The 6746-nt window shown below is 34.2% G+C and overlaps 1 non-coding gene across 1 annotated transcript; it reads right to left on the bottom strand.

The window, feature by feature from the left end:
• Positions 1–3472: 3472 nt before the first annotated feature.
• LOC141510413 (U6 spliceosomal RNA) lies at positions 3473–3578 on the bottom strand. Its single transcript, XR_012474906.1, has one exon. It is a non-coding gene; the product is annotated as a U6 spliceosomal RNA (small nuclear RNA).
• Positions 3579–6746: the final 3168 nt, after the last annotated feature.

Below are 6746 nucleotides of genomic sequence, written 5' to 3' on the forward strand. Positions count from 1 at the left end.
CCTTTACATATCCTTTGACCATTTGTCAATTGGGGAATGGCTTTTTGTTTTAAAAATATGACTCAGTTCTCTGTATATTTTAGAAATGAGTCCTTTGTCAGAATCATTAGTTGTAAAGATTGTTTCCCAATTTACTACATTTTTTTGATCTTAGTTACCTTGGTTTTATCTGTGCAAAAGCTTTTTAATTTAATGTAATCAAGATCATCTAATTGGTTTTTGGTGATGTTCTCCAACTCTTCCTTAGTCATAAACTGCTCCCCTTTCCATAGATCTGACAGGTAGACTAGTCCTTGATCTTCTAATTTGCTTAAAGTATTGTTTTTTATGTCTATGTCCTATAACCATTTGGATCTTATCTTGGTAAAGGGTGTGAGGTGTTGGTCTAATCTAAGTTTCTTCCATACTAACTTCCAATTATCCCAGCAGTTTTTATCAAAGAGGGAGTTTTTATCCCAATGGCTGGACTCTTTGGGTTTACCAAACAGCAGATTACTATAATCATCTGCTTTTACACCTAGTCTATTCCACTGGTCCACCACTCTATTTCTTAGCCAATACCAAACAGTTTTGACAACTGATGCTTTATAATATAATTTTAGATCAGGTAGGGCTAAGCCACCGTCTTTTGCACTTTTTTTCATTAAGCTCCTGCAATTCTTGACTTTTTATTTCTCCATATGAATTTACTTACAATTTTTTCTAACTCATTAAAGTAATTTTTTGTAATTTTGATTGGTAGGGCACTAAACAGATAGTTTAGTTGTGGTAGCATTGTCATTTTTATTATATTAGCTCTACCTATCCATGAGCAGTTGATATTTGCCCAGTTATTTAAATCTGATTTAATTTGTGTGAGAAGTGTTTTATAATTGTTTTCAAAAAAGATTCTGAGTCTATCTTAGCAAATAGACTCCCAAGTATTTTATATTGTCTGAGGTTACTTTGAATGGGATTTCTCTTTCTAGCTCTTCCTGCTGTATCTTGCTAGACATATATAGAAAAGTTGAGGATTTATGAGAGTTTATTTTATAACCTGCAACTTTGCTAAAATTGCTAATTGTTTCCAGTAGTTTTTTGGATGATTTCTTGGGATTCTCTAGGTAGACCATCATGTCATCTGCAAAGAGTGAGAGTTTTGTCTCTTCCTTCCCAATTCTAATTCCTTCAATTTCTTTTTCTTTTCTAATTGCTGATGCTAGCATTTCTAATACAATATTGAATAGTAGTGGTGATAATGGGCACACTTATTTCACCCTTGATCTTATTGGGAATGCCTCTAGCCTCTTGCCATTGAATATAGTGCTTGTTGATGGTTTCAGATAGATACTGCTAATTATTTTAAGGAACAGTCCATTTATTCCTACACTCTCTAGTGCTTTTAATAGGAATGGATGCTGTATTTTGTCAAAAGCTTTTTCAGCATCTATTTATATGATCATATGATTTCTGATAGGTTTGTTGTTGATATAATTGAGTATACTAACAGTTTTCCTAATATTGAACCAACCCTGCATTCTTGGAATAAATCCTACTTGATCATAATGTATTATCCTAGTGATAACTTGTTGTAAGCATTTTGCTAAGATTTTATTTAAGATTTTTGAATCTATATTCATCAGGGAAATAGGTCTATAATTTTCTTTCTCTGTTTTAACTCTTCCTGGTTTAGGTAACAGCACCATATTGGTTTCATAGAAAGAGTTAGACAGAGTTCCATCTTTCCCTATTTTTCCAAAGAGTTTATATAGAATTGGAACCAATTGTTCCTTAAATGTTTGGTAGAATTCACTTGTGAATCCATCAGGCCCTGGAGGTGTTTTTTTAGGGAGTTCAATAATGGCTTGTTGAATTTCTTTTTTCTGAGATAGGGTTGTTTAGGTATTTAATCTCTTCTTCATTTTACCTGGGCAACTTATATTTTTGTAAATATTCATCCATTTCACTTACATTATCAAGTTTATTGGCATAGAGCTGGGCAAAATAATTTCAAATTATTACTTTAATTTCCTCCTCATTGGTGGTGAGTTCACCTTTTGCATTTATGATACTAGCAATTTGGATTTCTTCTTTCTTTTTTTTTAATCAAATTGACCAGAGGTTTGTCAATTTTATTGATTTTTTTCATAATACCAACTTTTGGTTTTATTTATTAATTCAATAGTTTTTTTGCTTTCAATTTTATTAATTTCTCTTTTAATTTTTAGAATGGCTAATTTGGTATTTAATTGAGGATTTTTGATTTGTTCTTTCTCTAATTTTTTTAGTTGCATGTTTAGTTCATTGATTTCCTCTTTCTCCAATTTATTCATGTAAGCATTTAGAGCTATAATATATCCCCTGAGAGTTGCTTTGAATGAATCCCATAGGTTTTGGTTATATTGTTTCATTATTATCATTATCTAGGATAAAATGGTTAATTCTTTCTATAATTTGTTTTTTGGTCTACTCATTTTTTAAAATGAGGTTATTCAGTTTCCAATTTGTTGTGGGTTATATATCTCCTTGGCCCAGTATTGCACATGACTTTTATTGCATTGTGATCTGAGAAAGATGTATTCACTATTTCTGCCTTTCTGCAGTTGATCATTAGGTTTTTATGTACTAGTACATGGTCAATTTTTGTATAAGTTTCATGTACTGCAGAGAAAAAGGTATATTCCTTTCTATCCCCATTCAGTTTCCTCCATAAGTCTACCATATCTAATTTTTCTAATAATCTATTTACCTCCTTAACTTCTTTCTTGTTTATTTTATGATTCGATTTATCTAGATCCGATAGCGGGAGGTTGAGGTCTCCCACTAGTAGAGTTTTGCTGTCTACATCTTCCTGTAGTTCTTTCAGCTTCTCCTCTAAGAATTTGGGTGCTGTCCCACTGGGTGCATATATATTCAGTATTGAAATGACTTTATTGTCTATGGTATCTTTTAGGAGGATAAAGTTTCCTTCCTTATCTCTTTTAACGCTATCTATTTTTCCTGCTGCTTTGTCTGAGATAAGGATTGCTACCCCTGCTTTTTGTACTTCAGCTGAAGCAAAATATATTTTGCTCTTTTTACCTTTACTCTATAAGTATTTCTTTACTTCAAATGAGTTTCTTGTAAGCAACATATTGTAGGATTCTGGTTTTTAATCTACTCTATTTGCTTACATTTTAAGGGAGAGTTCATCCCATTCACATTCATAGTTGTGATTACTAATTCTTTATTGCCCTCCATGCTATCTTCCCCTCTGTTTGTATTTTTCCCCCTTTCCCCCACTTTATCCATATTCCCCAGTATTTTGTTTCTGAATACCACCCCCTTCGGTGTGTTTGCCCTCCTATATCACACCCTCCCCTTTCCCTTTTTCCCTTTTCCCTTCCCTTCCTTTTGTTATTTCCCCCTTTTCCCCCCACTCCCCCTTCCCTTTCTCCATTCCTCCATCCCCTTTTCCCCTTTTCATACTCGAAAGGTTAGATGTTTTATAAGAAAAAATATGGAATGCTTCATGAATTTGCATGTCATCCTTGCACAGGGGCCATGTTATCTTCTCTGTATCATTCCAATTTTCGTATATGTGCTGCCAAAGCAAGCACCACAGTCTATCACTTTTTAAAGAATAGACAATAACCAAAATAATAAATCAAATCTTGTTTTGTAGTATTTGATTTCTGATGTGTAAAAGCTCGTTCTGAAAATTTAAGTTGACTCTCATTATCCCCTTTGGTTCTCAACTGTCAACCAATCAATGATAGACTTCTTAAAGCCAGATCACCCACTCATTCCTTGGGTTGATGCCATGCCTCCAGTGAAAATCTGTTCCCACTTTGAAGGCTACTGTTTTCAATAATCATAAGTAGTGTAGCTTCACCTTCTCTGTACCATTCCTTACTACTATCCCTTCTCTTCTAGTCTTACACCTTCTTCCAGCCTCTTCTTTCAGCCAACAAAGCTAGAAAAACAAAACAACAAAACAACAATACTTTGTGTTGACCTTGGGTTTCTCACAAACTTCAACTCACTCTGAGTTTTAGTACTCCTGAGATTATTCTTATGATGGAATTTGTGATATAAATTTGTATTCATCCTCCCACTACCTTTGCTTATGAACATTTTCTGTATGTCTCTTGTTTTGTTTTTGTTAAGTTTTCATATCTATTTTCTGTTTCTTCTGACACTATAGTTATTGCAAGTTTTCTTTACTCTTCCCCTGCCAAGAACCATTCCACATGAAAATAGCACTTTTTATAAAGAAAAAACCCAACATAACTGTTTGATACATTGAAAAAGTCCAAAACCTTTGTAACACTTGTGAATCTCCACTAAGAGTAAAGATTGAGGATATCTTCTCATTTCTCTTCATTCTCCTGCTTGATCTTTATAATTTTGTTACAATCACTTGAATTTTTGGTGGGTAGTTCTTTCCATTTACAGTGTTTTATTATTTTCTTGGCTCTGTTTACTTTTCTCTGCATCAATTCATATAGATCTTTCCATATTTCTTTATATTCATCACACACATATAGAGTAATATTCCACTATATTAATGTACCACAATTTGTTTAACCATTCTTCAGCTGATGGACATTTACTTTGATGGGCAAATTGGATCCCGAAGAATTGAACACTACAGAAAAATGACTGAGCAACAACTGATTTTGTTTCCAGTTCTTAGCTATTACAAAAAGTACTTCTTTAAATATTTTTGAGTATATGAGGACTTTCTTTGGCTTTTTATATGATAGTTTCTTTGGGGGTATAAACCCAGTAACGAAATCTATGATTCAGAGGGTATTGATTTTTTGATCACTCTATGTATCTGTACAAATCTTTTAAAAAATCTAACTTCCTTGTGTAACCACATAGTTTCCTTTAAATAATTTCTTTTCCTTACTGTAATTATAGGTAGAAAAATAGATAGAAATCTACCCCTTTCTTTGAAATTTGCTCTCCTCAAATTAGGGCTATGTGTTAGATTATGCCTTATTTCCTCTCTTCTATTATAAATTCTAACTTGAGTGATAATTTCCCCTTGAGGTTCACCCAGAAACTAGTTCCTCCTTATTGCTCAGAATCAGGTTCAGAATGGAAATTCCCATCATTGGTTCTTCTTCCTTTTGAATATAACACTTAAAGTATATCAAGAAATCATTTGTTGTCCTGTTCTGACAAAGAGATATGATTGAAGTGGTTCATTATTTCTATTTTATGCTTCCATCCTAGGTTTTTGCTTTGTTTCATGAACTCTTTATCTATTTCCTCTTTCTGTGCAGCAACTATACCAGTAGTACCTCTGGGGAAAAAAAAACTTAGACTCCAGTTCACCTCCTAGTTTTGGCAGGTGTATTTGGGAAGGTAGGTTTCACTCTCTGGGGTAGTGAACAGAATGAGTAGTCTCCAGTTTTCACTATGGGTAGGACAGAAGGAATAACCCAGGAGGAGCAGATATGATGGAGAACATACTAGGCTTCACTCCCTGGGGCAGTGAACAGAACAAGTAGTCTCCAGTTTTCACTACAAGTAGGAAAGAAGGAATAACCCAGGAGGAGCAGATATGATGGAGAACATGCCAGGCTTATTGTCCAAAGCAATATTACTTCTGTTTCTCTCTGACTCTGTTGACCTTCATCCAGATTCCTTCACTTCAATTCTCTTTTCTGGTTTCTGTATTTTCTTAGTGTAATCAGTAGAATGCAAGGCTTGGAGTCAATTCAAAATACAACCACAAATCCTTACTAGCTATGTGACCTTGGGCAAAGTCACTTAACTTCTATTTGCCTTAGTTTCCTCATACATAAAACGGGTTAATAATAGCTCTTACCTCCCAGGGTTATTGTAAGTATCAAATAAGTTAATAATTATAAATTACTTAGCATAGTATCTGACACATAGTAGACACTACTATATCAATGGTAGCAATTACTATTATTAATGTAATACCTACCCTACACTGCCCACACTCTCCTCACATCCTTTTATCTTGAATTTTCTTGAATAAAATTTACTCTTCGGGATGGCTAGGTGGTGCAGTGGATAGAGCACTGGCCCTGTAGTCAAGAGTACCTGAGTTCAAATCCAGCCTCAGACACTTAATAATTACCTAGCTGTGTGGCCTTGGTCAAGCCACTTAATCCCAGTTGCCTTGCAAAAACTAAAAAAACAAAACAAAATAAAAAATATTTACTCTTCCAGATTCATATTCTAATCATGAGATCCATCTTATGAAATCTCAATGTTGTAGATGATATCAAATTTGCCTCCATGTCCTAGGATTTGTAGTTTTTGCATTTATGTATAGACAAGTGAATGTGTATGAGGTGATTAAGAAGGGGCTAGAATCTTTAGCATGAGAGCTTGCCAAATCCTTTTCAGGGCTGCTCATTAACTACTTGTGGTGTCCACCTGTGGCTCCAAGAAGCTATAGCAGAGCAGCAGCTATACCCCAGTAAAACTTTGTCAACAGACTGGCTAAATCAGGTTGAGGGTAACTAATAAGCCTTAAATCAATTGGTGAATTAAGGGAATATCTACTCCAAGAATGAAAAGCCTTTTCCTGATCATCCTAAGCCATCAACAGTTGACTTTTGTCTTGCCACTGGTCTTCTATGACTTCAGAAGAGTAAAGCTAATGACTGTGCAACTTTGCCTCACTTAAATCCAATTCATATGCAAGTCAAGACATCACCCATAATCCACAATTTTACTATTTTATTATTTTAATCTCTTACCTACCTTAAAGTCCTATGGTAATAGGTCAGTAACAA

This window comes from Macrotis lagotis, chromosome 1 (assembly GCF_037893015.1).
Source record: "Macrotis lagotis isolate mMagLag1 chromosome 1, bilby.v1.9.chrom.fasta, whole genome shotgun sequence".
In the NCBI taxonomy this organism is placed as follows: Eukaryota; Metazoa; Chordata; class Mammalia; order Peramelemorphia; family Peramelidae; genus Macrotis; species Macrotis lagotis.